Consider the following 14,758-nt stretch of genomic DNA (forward strand, 5'->3'; position numbering starts at 1 on the left):
AAACAAACAAAAAATGTGTGTATACTATGATTTAGGAATTCCCCCTCTAGGCATCTACTGGAGTAAAGAACTTACCCATGTGCACAAGACACTTGTACAAAGGTGTTCATTGTAGTATTGTCATCGCAGGACAAACTGGGAACAATCTAAAGGTCTAAGGTCTATTCAGAAGTGGACTGACTATGTAAAATTTAAAAGAAAAGGTTCATTTCTATGTATAGAGAATGACCTCCAGGATTTATTATTGGGTGACAAAGCAAATCTGCAGAACAATATGTTTGATATGATACCATTTTGTAAAAACAAACACATAAAACAATGTTATCTGCAGGTATGTCATTTAAACATAAGAGAAAGTCTGAGATACTATTGAACTAATAGTGAATGATGGCCATTAACATGATATTGAGTGCTTTCTATAATATTAAAAGAAATTGCTCTAAGCCCTTTGTGAGATTTAACTCATTCTATCCTTAGAACAACTGTTTAAGATGAAGAGAGATTAAATAACTTGTCCAAAGTCATGAGTAAGTTGCAGAATCCAGACTCAAGCTTGGATACTCTAGCTCCAAGAGTTATCGGTCTTAAATTTGATTATATGTGGGAAGGGAGGACTGGGATTGGGGTGGTGGTCAAAGGGAATCATGGCCTAATATGTAATGTCTTTATTTTTTTAACATGCATGAACTTTTTGAGTCAATAAAAATTTATTTAAAAAGAAATATGACAACTTACCAATTATCATAGAAGGTTAAAGAGATAACTTATTGCACTTAATTTGTTAGTCTTAGAAAAGACATCAGCGTAAGCCTATTCAGAGTGCTTTGAAAACTGGAGATGACTACTGTCTGAGACGACAACTTTCTGACACAACAATGAATAAAATGCTTTCAATTTGGAAACTACAGTATGTTAAAATTGAGATTAAGACAAAATTCAAGTACCTCTTTCTTAAGTCTTACCATAAATTATCTTCCCAATCTTCTCTCTCCCCTCCTCCTACACCTTCTAGTAGGAGAAATCCATGCTGTTTCCTGCCCATGTTTTGCTCAATTTGTTCCCATTTAATCCTCTGCCCAAGATGTTTGCGCCCCCCACCTCTTTGGTTCAGGGGACCACCAGCATCTAGTTCAATGCAGAGCACGGAAGCGTGTTAATAGATCTGGAATGACTGCAGTAGAAGCCTTCTTATCCAACAGGATCAGGACTGTCAATGGAATAATTCAGTTAAACTCAGAAACCACAAAATGTCATCTATATTTACTTTAAATATTTTATTTTAACTTTGAGCATATTTATATATATTCATTCACCAATGTTTTAATGTAAAACAAGGTTGAGAATGAGTCCATGGATTGGAGCTCTGCATTATCTTTCTTGAACATACCATACTCACAGCATGCATTTTTATGATTTCCAGTTTGGGTTTCTTTTAAAGTGGAGCAAGAGCTTAAACACACCTGGGAAAGAAATCTGTGTGCAGGACTTTACTTAAAATTATTTACCCAAATTTTTACAGTTGTTTTGCCCACTCTTACTTCAATGATAGCTTTTGTTTTTATTTTTTGTTTTTCAGTAACTCGGTCTTTATTGTCTTTTCAAAGCATTCCACTAAGTTTAAAAACAATTTAATGAAATGTTGTAAACATAGAAGGAGAAAAATAGAAAGGACACCTGTTCCCACACTCAGCTGTATGAATGCTACCATACTTGCTTCAGATTTTTCAAAAAGGAATCAATATTACAGAGAGTTGAAACCTCCTGCACACTCCACACCGATTTCATTTCTATTCCACTCTCCCCATCCGTAACAACTATCCTGAATTCAGTGTTTAGCTTTCCCCTATGCATTTTTATGCTTAGTAATATGTGTACCAATAAATATATATATATGGCTTTGTTTTACATGTTTTGAATCTATGTATAAGCTGTATCATACTGTATTTTTCTCTCATTATGTGTTTGAGATTTATCCTTATTGATATTTGTAGCTCTAGTTTACTCATTTGAACTGCTGCATTGTATTCTATTTTGCAAATATTCTAAAACTTATTTATTTTATTTTCTCTCTGGTTGAATAATTGGGTTATTTCCATTTTCTTCCCATTACAAACAATACTGCAGTGATCATTCCTTCATATATCTCCTTGTATATATATGTGAGAGTTTCTCTAGCCTAGCAAATATAACAAGAAATGGAATTTGGGGGACAAAGGACGTGCACATCTTCACAAGTATATTGTCAAATTATTTTCTAATATGGTTGTAACAATTTATGCTCTCACTAGCAGTGAGTGAGTTCATTGCTCTATATTCAACACTCATGTTATCAGTCTTTAAATTTTTTTTCCCAGTTAGGTGGGTGTGAAATGGTATCTCAAGTGGTTTTATTTTGATTTGCCTTATCTATAATGAGGTTCATTATCTTTTCATATGTTCATTGGCCATCCAGATGTCCTCTTCTAGAAATTGCTTGCTTCTGTCCTTTGCCCATTTCTCTATTGTTTATCTGTTATTCTTGATTTGCAGAAATTTTGTTAAACTCTAGATATCCATCTTTGTCAGTTAAACTGCAAATATCTTTCTCAGATTGCAGCTTGTAATTTATCTTTGTTCATGTGTTATTTTGTTGAATAAATGTTTTTAAAATAGAATTAATCACATTTATCAGTCTTTTCTGTCATGGTTTATACTTTTGGGTTTTAGGAAATACTTGCTTATTCTGAGAGAAAGATTCTCCTTATGTTCTCTTCAAAATGTTTTGAACCTTTATTTTTCACATTTATGTCTTTGTTTCACATAGATATGGTTTTGGGTATGTTTTGGGGATAGGAACCTAACTTAGTTTTTTTCCTTTTTTTTTTCCTGTATATACAGTCGTCTTACCCCAGGTTCTCTGAAAAACAGAGCCTGAGGTACCACCTACATGCTAAGGTACTAAGAGGGGCAATGCCCGAGCAGCAATAATTAGGGAAAAGGGAAGTAAGGTGTGGGAGAAAAGAAAGCAAATACAAGTTGATATGTTACCAAGCTGGCCACAGCTTCCCAAGGAAGTCCAGCCTTGGTCACCCAGGACATCTTCCCAGCAGGTTCTATGGAAGCACCACACCTCAGAACAGTCCATCAGAGAGAAGAGGAAGGTTGAACAATTTATCTTCTGCCTTCTCTTTTCTCCTCCCTGTTCTCGGTTGAAGTTTATTCCATTGGAAGTTAAGTCACTTCTGCGTTGTTACACCAACCCAGGGGGGAAGCCAGTCTCCAGGGCTGTTAGATGGTGCCTGTTGCTTTATTTGAGCCTGATAGTGATGGAAAAGCCATATCCTCCATGAGTCTGGTAGGGTGGGACCTGAACATCAGAGCCATGTGTCTTCTGCTGTGTTGGGAGCAATGGAGGCCACACCAAAGTTGAACTCTTGCTCTGTGGTAAGACTGAGACAACTTAGAAGTGTTAGGAGATGAAGAAATGTCAGTAGCGACTGGGGCTCCCAATGGAGAGGTGAGTCCAGGTGCATTATTTGGATCCTTACCAATAAATGTTCTCACTTATTGAATAGTTCATTTGTAATGCCACCTTGGAATATATCAAATCTGCACATATTCATGAACCTCTTTCTGGGGTCTCTTTTCTGTTCCATTCACCAATTTGTCTGTCCCTACACCAATATCAGGCCATCTCAAACCCTGCATCTTTAAACTAAGTGGATATCTGGTGGGACAGGCTTTCTATTTTGTTCTGTATCTTCAAAATTGCCTTGTCCTTTTCCTCTTCTATATGAATTTTAAGATCAGTCTGTTTAGTTCCACAAATAGTCATATTTGGATTTTATTTAGAATTATATTGAATTTATAAACTAACTTGGGAAGAATTTACAACTTTATGGTATTGACTCTTCCAGTTCATGAACCTGATAGATCTCTCCTTTTATTCAGGTCTGCGTGTTTTTCTTTTTATCTTTTAAAATTAATTAATTAATTTTTGGCTGTTTTGGGTCTTCATTGCTGTGCGCAGGCTTTCTCTAGTTGTGGCGAGTGGGGGCTACTCTTCCTTGCAGTGCGCAGTCTTCTCATTGTGGTGGCTTCTCTTGTTGTGGAGCACAGGCTCTAGGTGCATAGCCTTCAGTAGTTGTGACACGTGGGCTCAGTAGTTTTGGCTATGGGCTCTAGAGTGCAGGCTCAGTAGTTGTGGCACGTGGGCTTAGTTGCTCCACGGCATGTGGGATCTTTCCGGACCAGGGCTCGAACTTGTGTCCCCTGCATTGGCAAGCGGATTCTTAGCCACTGAGCCACCAGGGAAGCCCATGTGTGTTTTTTTCAATTTTTATAATTTTCTTCACAATGATCTTACACATTTACAGATTGATTCCTAGGAATCCTGTTATTTTTGTCACCATTGTGAATGGGATCTTCATTCTTATTACAATTTCTGATTATTTACTGATGTTGAAAGGCTACTGATTTCCTCATATTGATCTTGAATATGGCAAATTTGGTAAACTCCCTTATTAGTTTTTTTTTAATTAATTAATTAATTTTTGGCTGTGTTGGGTCTTCGTTTTTGTGCGAGGGCTTTCTCTAGTTGCGGCGAGCGGGGGCCACTCTTCATCGCAGTGTGCGGGCCTCTCACTATCGCGGCCTCTCTTGTTGCGGAGCACAGGCTCCAGACGTGCAGGCTCAGTAGTTGTGGCTCACGGGCCTAGTTGCCCCACAGCATGTGGGATCTTCCCAGACCAGGGCTCGAATCTGTGTCCCCTGCATTGGCAGGCAGATTCTCAACCACTACACCACCAGGGAAGCCCCCTTTATTAGTTTTAATAGATTCTATTCTGTGGATTATCTTGGGATTTTGTATGTAATCAATCATATTTATCTATAAGTAAGGACAGTGGCCTTCTAATCGCAGTTCTAAGGATTTGTAAAAATCATGAATGAGTGTTAAAATTTTGTTGATGTCTTTTTGACATTCATTGGAATGGTCAATTTTTCTCCTTTAATCTGTTTAAATGGTCAGTAGATTTTAGGATGCTGCATTTCCTTGTATTTCCGGGATAATCAACTTATTCTTTGTAGAAACAATCCTCATTCTCTTGACATTCATATTACATTGCTTGACATAATTTTAATTTAAATTATATAATTACAATATCAAGTGCACCTGGCCTCAGTAGGTTATGAAATAAAATACAATTGACCCTGGATAAGCATAAAACTCAAGTGCACAGCAGCCCATTACCCACCAGGATTACACTGATGGTTCTTTTAAGACAGAACGGAGAATGGAGAATATCAGTTAAGTGGAAATCAATTAACAAAGTGTTCACTGTTTAAGGAAATCAGTGGCCAGGGTGGCAAAGAACATGCTCTGTAAGTCAACATGAGTTGTCTCCATCCAACCACGTTCTTGAGAAATTACTATGCATTAAGTACCATATTAGGCATCATGATTAAACACAAAGGTGAAGCAGATAGTTCCTGTTCACAAAATATTTTGCAATCTTGTAGAGAGGTTAAGACTGAGTGCTTACATACGTCACAATGAGATAGAAAGAGTAAGACGGATGTCTAAGGAGGTACAAAAGCTATCATGGAAGGAAGGTGTAACTGGGGGAAAAGAGTGATGAGGAAACAAGTTTAAGAGGAGATAGAAAAAAAAAAAGAGGAGATAGATTCTGCTATGAACTGAGAGGAGTTGGACCATTGATATCTGCACCAATCGGCCGCTTTAACTGCTCCCTATCTGTTAGCAATTGCCTTGAAAGCAGAACTATCCTCTGATCTCCTCTCATGACCATTTTCTTATTGGCCTTACACACAGATTCTCCCTCTCTGCCTGGCGTTTTCAGATGAGATGTCCACTCCCTAGTCCCTGGAAACCGTGACTGTGTTGTTTTACATGGCAAGGGAGAATTAAGACTGAAGATGAAAAAAAAATTGCTAATCAACTGACCGTAAGATTGGGAGATTAGCCTGGATTATCCTGACGGGCCCAGTGTAATCAAAAGGGTTCTTTAGGGCTTCCCTGGTGGCGCAGTGGTTGAGAGTCCGCCTGCCGATGCAGGGGTGCCCCGGTCCGGGAAGATCCCACATGCCGCGGAGCGGCTGGGCCCGTGAGCCGTGGCCGCTGAGCCTGCGCGTCCGGAGCCTGTGCTCCGCAACGGGAGAGGCCCGCGTACCGCAAAAAAAAAAAAAAAAAAAAAAAAAAAAAGTGTTCTTTAAAGTGAAAGAGGAAGCAGGAGAGCAGTGCCAGAGTGATGCAGCATGAGGAAGACTTCACCAGTCATTGCTGGCTTTGAAGAGGGAAGGGGATCATGATACAAAGAATACCGTCAGCTTCTAGAAACTGGAAAAGGAAAGGAAATGGATTCTCTCCTAGAGCCTCCAGAGGAATGCAGCCCTGAGACACATTGATTTTAGCCCAGTGCTACCCATTTCAGACTTCTGACCTGCAGAACTATAAGATAACACATTTGCTTTGTTTTAAGCCACCAAGCTTGCGGTAATTTGTTAAAGCAGCAGTAAGAAAGTAATAAAAAAAGTTAATAAAGATGATCAGGAGAAAGAACAGGTTTTGAGGGCAAGTTTCTGGCTTTGCTGGTGCTGAGCTGAGGAGCTGGTGGTTATCTGTGAAAGTGCCAGAAGGTCATTAGAAATGTGGGTTTGGATCTCAGAAAAGAAGTTGGGATTTGGGATTCTAGAATAATTTCATTGAGGAGATGCTTGACACCTAGAGAATGGGTGAGATGGATTTAAGGAGAAAGTTTACAGAAGTGCTGTCCAATAGAAATATAACACAAGCCGTGAACGTGAGCCAGATTTGCAATTTAAAATTTTCAGTAACCACATTAAAAACATATTAAAAAACCAGACGAAATTAAATTTTAATAATATATTTCATTGTACTCACATATCCAAATTATCATTTCAACATGCAATCACTATAGAAATTATTAATGAGACATTTTACATTCTTTTTCTTGGTATAAAGTCTTTAAAATCTGTTGTACATTTTACACTCACAGCATATCTCAGTGCAGCACATCTATAATTAATTTCAAGGGCTCTAACCATCATGTGGCTAGTGGCTACTATATCGGACAGTGCAGTTTAGAGAAAGTGCGCAAAGAATGGAGCCTTGAGAGACTTCTGCATTTAGAAGACAAGAGGAGGAAAATGAGCCAGTGAAGGAGTAGACAAAGGTAGTGCAATGTTTCAAAATCCAAAGGAATTTCACTTAGGAAAATGTAGTGGGGGAAAAGCATCATGTGATTTCTTTCTTCAATGCTCTGGCTCATTCAACTCTTATATTTTAGAGGTATTCCCCCTGTCTGTAGTGAAGCTTTACACTACATTTTCCTTTGCTCTGCCTTTAATAGTCTCATATATACATCTAGCCATAAATTTAGGGGCTCAGATACAGGTGGCTAGGGATAATAGGGTGACTAGGGGGAAGAAGAAAGGAGAACTAAAGTGGTATGAGGTTGTTGGAGGATGTGATGATTTGGAACAGGTGCCTGGTGGGAGTAAGATGGAGATCGTGTTGCCATAACAACTGATTATTTCATTGGCTCAATGACCAGTTGCCATGGTGACAAAATCTTTGTGTCAGTGTGACATGGATCCCAAGGGAGAGGATGCTTGTGCAAAGGACCCTTTGCTCATTGTTAAAGCTTTTATATTTGCAATAATTTCTGCATCATTTGATGAAACCTCCCCCAGGAACTTCAATGAACATCGATGTCCTCCCTCCTTCTTCCTGTTCATTTATAGAAATCATTGCTTGCAAAATGCACACATTTTCATTGTTCATGTTCCATATAGTGTTTCCTTATCTGATACTCTTTAATTGTTTTTTTTAATTTATTTTTTTTAAGATTTTTTTGATGTGGACCATTTTTAAAGTTGTTATTGAATTTGTTACAATATTGCCTCTGTTTTTACGTTTTGGTTTTTTAGCTGGGAGGCATGTGGGATCTTAGCTCCCTGACAAGGGATCGAACACGCACTCCCTGCACTGGAAGGCGAAGTCTTACCACTGGACCGCCAAGGAAATCCCTTTAATTGTTTATTAATTTAACTCTTTCTCCTACACAGATATAATCCTGTTGAAGGCAGGTATCATATAATTCAGTTGTGTTTTTAAAAGACTGGGGGTTAGTGGAAAAAGACAGACCTTTGGGAGCCAGACATATCTGTGTTTACTTACCACCCCTGCTTCTGCCGTTTGCCAATTGTGTGGCCTTAGGAAAGTCATTTTATCTTCTTGAGATTTCATTTTCTTCTATAAAACAAGGATAAAAAAACTTGCACTGTGAGATTGTTGTGACGATTACAGATAACCTACATAAAGTAGATGGCCTACAGTGGGGACTCAGTAAATGGTCCCAATTATTATAGTATGGTGCCCAGCCCATGTTGGTAATGCTTGATAAGTAATAAGATAATGATGACAGATGATAGGATAATAGTAGGACTAGATTTAATCTTCAGGGTCCTTAAAGTTCAGTTGTCCTATGGTGGCCCAACTATATGTCAGCTGCAGTCTTAACTATCAATCAAAGTTATGCTGATTGTAACATCTTGGGAGAAAAAAATTTTAAGTATTTAATTAGGAAAAACGAGAGAAGAGATAACCAGGTATTTTGTGCCTCCTGAGGGAAGAACATACTGCCAATGAACTAGTTGTGTCCAAAACAAAACAAAAAATCACACATGAATCTAATTCAGCCTCTAGATCCAATTACTGATTTACAGGAAACACAGAGGGCAGAGCACATGTTAAAAACCACCACGGGGAAGCAATCAGCAAGATCCATATTGTGAGAAATACTATAGGAAAAACAGTGTAGTTTCTTCAACAAACACTTTGCAAGAAAAAAAGAGCAGAGAGGGAACTTATAAATTAAAAAAGATTTAAGCGTTTTGTTATGGCATAATAAAATGCACTGTGGTCAACAGAAGTTGCTGAATGATATGCACGTTTGGAATTCCATGTGGAAGTCTAAGGAAATACATGAAATATACACCCCTTTAAGAGACAAAACAAACAAACAAAAACCCAAAAAAACAAAGAGATGTAAGGGACATATCATTAATTTCCATGCATTATTTGAACCTTGAGCCAAACAAACAAATATTTTAAAAATTCATAAGGTGATTGGAAATTTGAACACTGACAGGATAGGTCAAAGATACATCTTGATACCAGGGACTTTAGAAATTCTCATTCATTTTTAGATAAGAAAATGGTATGTCTTAGTAAAATAAGAGTTCTTATCTTTTGGAGAGAACAGTTTTTAAATGTGTGTGTATTGATGAAGTATGGTATCTGGAATTTGCTTCAAAATAACAGAGATGGGACAATGTGAGTGTGAGGGTGGGAATCTAGATGAAACAAGATTGGCTACAACTTGATAATTGTTGAAGCTGAATGATGGCTATGAGGGTTCATTGTGCTATTTGTTTATTTGCACATCTGCTTGAAGTTTTTCATAGAAAATAAAGAAGTTTGGAAAAGATTAAGGAATTATATTTAAAACATTAAGTGCATTCATCCAAGATTGTATGCACAGTAAAGATGCTCAGATGTAAGGAAATACAGACTATTCTTTGGTACAGTGGTGGACAAATGTATTGTGATGGTTTAATGAATAAATTAAAGTATATTTCCCCTAGCTAGTCCTCCAAAGTGCGGTTTCTACATTGGACACATCAATGATATTTTTCTATTTCAAATTACAATCAGTATCACTAACGATGTTGTAAGTTATATTCCTAGAAAAACATTCCCTAAGAGGGAATGTGTGGACAAGATGTTTTTTAGGGGGAGGGTAGAGAGGTATGCTTTTGTGATCAGTCCTAGTCGAGGAGTGAAGTAAAGAGGAGTGGGCAGAGGAAGGAGTTGAACAGTTATACAGTTGCCAAACAGATCTCATCTGAGCCAGACCCCCAACCCCTTGGGAGCTCAGAAGATGGAAGGGCTCTTCCAATATGTCCCGCCTTGAGCAGTGGGGCCAGGCCTTTATGTTTGGAATCACCCTCTTTACCGCAACAAACTTGAACTCATCCTTCAAGGCTGAGGTCAAATATTTCTGTGTCTGCGAACTCTTCCTTAAAACATCCATCCCCAGTCAGATCCAATTCCTTCCTCCCCTCTTCTTTCTCTATGAACCATACAGGGGAATAGGAAGAGCTCACATTTATAACATTTATTACGTGCTAGGTGCGGTGTTAAGGACTCTACATGTGCATTTGCAGTTGATACCATTATCTGCATTTACATATGAGGAAACTGAGTCTCAGAGAAATTAACCAATTTTGCCCAGCTAAAGTCATTGAGCTAGCGAGTGGGATTTAATGCCAAGCAAGGGAGCCCATACTTACTCACTTATCACTATTATTCACTTATCACTAGCACAAACTCAATCACTGTTATGCTGGGCTGCCCCCTAGCTACTGCTTTTATCTTTGTACTCCAAGCCCTGAGCACAGTACCCAGCCTAGAGTTAGCATTTAATACATGGTGACTGAATGAATGGAAAGTCATCTGATCAGCATTTCTAGCAAATTTCATTTTAGAAACAGATCAGATCCAGATGCAATTTGATCCGGCACAAGGATGACATATTTCAAGGTAACAAGGAGCAAGAAACCCCACTAGAAGAACGATGCTTGGCTCTACTCAAAGTGGCAGTAAAAGAGACAGATGTGGGGAGTGGGCATGTAGGCCATAAATTAACTGCTAAATGGTTAAAAAGGAAAAACTGTACTTAGGTACTTGAACATAAATTTTGTGTTTGTGTGTGCATACGTGTGCATGCAGGCCTTTTGTCACCTCTTGCCTTGAGAATCATTACAAAAAGAAACATTCCACATTCCTTTTACTACACTGAATGGTGGGGGAAGACACAGGTAGAGCATGAATTTCGATTAAATGAAATTAAAACAACTTCCTGAGTCAAGAAGTATTCAAGCTAGTTGCTCAAAAGTGGAGATGAGAACCTATAAGGAGCAGTAGAAGATACAGGAATTATAAATGTTTCCATTATATAGAAAAAAACTCTTCTCCTTTTCCATTAAAATATCAGAATCTGAGAAAATACACTTGGACAATCAGTATGGGATATTAGCAAAAGGAAGGATTTGGAAGCCATAGGATTGACGCTCAAGTCTTTACGTTGCTATTTGCTAGCAACGTGACCTCAGTTTTCTTGCCTATAAAATGGGGACAACAATCTCTAACTTTTAGGATCATTGTGGGGATTTAGTAAAGTAAAATATTACTTCCTGTTCTTGATGGAAGCCATTGTTCCCATCTCTGAACTTCTATAGACATCAACATTTTGCCTGTCTTGTTTCATAGATCTCCCACACATTCTTTTTTTCTGGAGTATTTCAAAGCAAATCTCAGACATGTCAGTTCATCTTAAATATTTTAATTGCAAGGATTTCTGTTACTTTACACCAAAAGAAACCTCAGTGTAATCTCCTGGTGAAAAAAAAATAATTGTTTTGCACATCTTATTCAGTTTGGTTAACGTATCAAGGTTAACCCTAATGGGTTCACTGGATCACTCTTCATTTCTGTGCTTTGTGTTAGCCCTTTGAATATACTAATTATGCCTAGCGTTGTTATACTTTGGAATTAGATGCATGTCATATTTGCAGTATCTTAACTGTTAGAGTGAGTGGTAGTAACAGGTGAATCTCTTCCTGGTTTTGAAACATTGATTTACAAATTTGGGCAGTCCTAATTCATTTGCAGGACTTTTTTCTTTCTTCTTTTTTTTAAAAACATCTTTATTGGAGTATAATTGTTTTACAGTGGTGTGTTAGTTTCTGCTTTATAACAAAGTGAATCAGCTATACATTACATATATCCCCATATCTCCTCCCTCTTGCGTCTCTCTCCCACCCTCCCTATCCACCCCTCTAGGTGGTCACAAAGCACTGAGCTGATCTCCCTGTGTATGTGCTGCTTCCCACTAGCTATCTATTTTACATTTGGTAGTATATATAAGTCCATGCCACTCTCTCACTTCGTCCCAGCTTACCCTTCCCCCTACCCGTATCCTGAAGTCCATTCTCTAGTAGGTCTGCATCTTTATTCCCATCATGCCCCTATGTTCTTCATGACCTTTTTTTTTTTTAGATTCCATATATATATGTTAGCATATGGTATTTATTTTTCTCTTTCTGACTTACTTCACTCTGTATGACAGATTCTAGGTCCATCCACCTCACTACAAATAACTCAATTTCATTTCTTTATATGGCTGAGTAATATTCCATTTTATACATGTGCCACATCTTCTTTATCCATTCATCTGTTGATGGACACTTAGGTTACTTCCATGTCCTGGCTATTGTAAATAGAACTGCAATGAACATTTTGGTACATGACTCTTTTTGAATTATGGTTTTCTCAGGGTATATGCCCGGTAGTGGGGTTGCTGGGTCGTATGTTAGTTCTATTTTTAGTTTTTTGAGGAACCTCCATACTGTTCTCCATAATGGCTGTATCAATTTACATTCCCACCAACAGTGCAAGAGGGTTCCCTTTTCTCCACACCCTCTCCAGCATTTATTGTTTGTAGATTTTTTGTTGATGGCCATCCTGACTGGTGTGAAGTGATACCTCATTGTAGTTTTGATTTGCGTTTCTCTAATGATTAGTGATGTTGAGCATTCTTTCATGTGTTTGTTGGCAATCTGTATATCTTCTTTGGAGAAATGTCTATTTAGGTCTTCTGCCCATTTTTGGATTGGTTTGTTTGCTTTTTTGATATTGAGCTGCATGAGCTGCTTGTAAATTTTGGAGATTAATCCTTTGTCAGTTGCTTCATTTGCAAATATTTTCTCCCATTCTGAGGGTTGTCTTTTCATCTTGTTTATAGTTTCCTTTGCTGTACAAAAGCTTTTAAGTTTCATTAGGTCCCATTTGTTTATTTTTGTTTTTATTTCCATCTATCTAGGTGGTGGGTCAAAAGGGACCTTGCTGTGATTTATGTCATGGAGTGCTCTGCCTATGTTTTCCTCTAAGAGTTTTATATTGTCTGGTGTTACATTTAGGTCTTTGATTCATTCTGTGTTTATTTTTGTGTATGGTGTTAGGGAGTGTTCTAATTTCATTCTTTTACACGTAGCTGTCCAGTTTTCCCAGCACCACTTACTGAAGAGGCTGTCTTTTCTCCACTGTATATTCTTTCCTACTTTATCAAAAATAAGGTGACCATATGTGCATGCGTTTATCTCTGGGCTTTTTATCCTGTTCCATTGATAGTAGCATACTGTCTTGATTACTGTAGCTTTGTAGTATAGTCTGAAATCAGGGAGCCTGATTCCTCCAGCTCCGTTTTTCTTTCTCAAGATTGCTTTGGCTATTCGGGGTCTTTTGTGTTTCCATACAAATTGTGGAATTTTTGTTCTAGTTCTTTGAAAAATGCCAGTGGTAGTTTGATAGGGATTGCATTGAATTTGTAGATTGCTTTGGATGGTATAGTCATTTTCACAATGTTGATTCTTCTAATCCAAGAACATGGTATGTCTCTCCATCTGCTTGTATCATCTTTAATTTCTTTCATCAGTGTCTTATAGTTTTCTGCATACAGGTCTTTTGTCTCCTTAGGTAGGTTTATTCCTAGGTATTTTACTGTTTTTGCTGCAGTGGTAAATGGGAGTGTTTACTTAATTTCTCTCTCAGATTTTTCATCATTAGTGTATAGGAATTCAAGAGATTTCTGTGCACTAATTTTGTATCCTGCTACTTTACCAAATTCATTGATTAGCTCTAGTAGTTTCCTGGTAGCATCTTTAGGATTCTCTATGTATAGTATTATGTCATCTGCAAACAGTAATGGTTTTACTTCTTCTTTTCCGATTTGGATTCCTTTTATTTCTTTTTCTTCTCTGATTGCTGCAGCTAAAACTTTCAAAACTATGTTGAATAATAGTAGTGAGAATGGGCAACTTTGTCTTGTTCCTGATCTTAGTGGAAATGGTTTCAGTTGTTCACCATTGAGGACGATGTTGGCTGTGGGTTTGTCATATATGGCTTTTATTATGTTGAGGTAAGTTCCCTCTATGCCTACTTTCTGCAGGGTTTTTGTCATAAATGGGTGTTGAATTTTGTCGGAAGCTTTTTCTGCATCTATTGAGATGATCATATGGTTTTTCTCCTTCAATGCAGAACTTATTTCAATGCTTGCTTCAAGGATATTTCATGGAAAGTTTTCCAGTTACTGCCCTGTACTGTTTGGAGGTGCCTTGGGGCCCTGCTCCTTTGTTTGCCTGAGTTTAACCTTCACCTCCATATTCTCTTAATCTGGCACATTAAAAAACTTGATCCACAGTGCACTTCAAGCTAGTGTTCTCCTTGCCAAGTCCCCTGGGCTCTCCTTCAAGGTTTTCTACTCTTTGTAATATCCTCAGGGAGATTTGTGTGCCTTTACTGACTGCCTACTCTGTTCCAGCCCTGCAGATCCTGATGTTCCAGCTATTTTTCAATTATGTGGCATTTCATATAAATGAGGTGCATATAACTTGTAAAGTATTATATAAAAATTGGCTAACAATATTACCACAGCCTTCCCCTCCCTCTGAGATCCCTTAACCGAAGTGGGCAATATACCATAACGCTGGAAGAGCCTTTTTGGGAAGTTAGGAGACCTGAGTTATGGTTCCAGATCATTCCTTAGCATTAGTTTAAAAAAATTTTATTGAGTACCTAGTGGGTGCCAGGTACCCAGTAGGGTTCTAGGTTTAA

Source organism: Globicephala melas, chromosome 1 (assembly GCF_963455315.2).
Source record: "Globicephala melas chromosome 1, mGloMel1.2, whole genome shotgun sequence".
NCBI classification, from domain to species: domain Eukaryota; kingdom Metazoa; phylum Chordata; class Mammalia; order Artiodactyla; family Delphinidae; genus Globicephala; species Globicephala melas.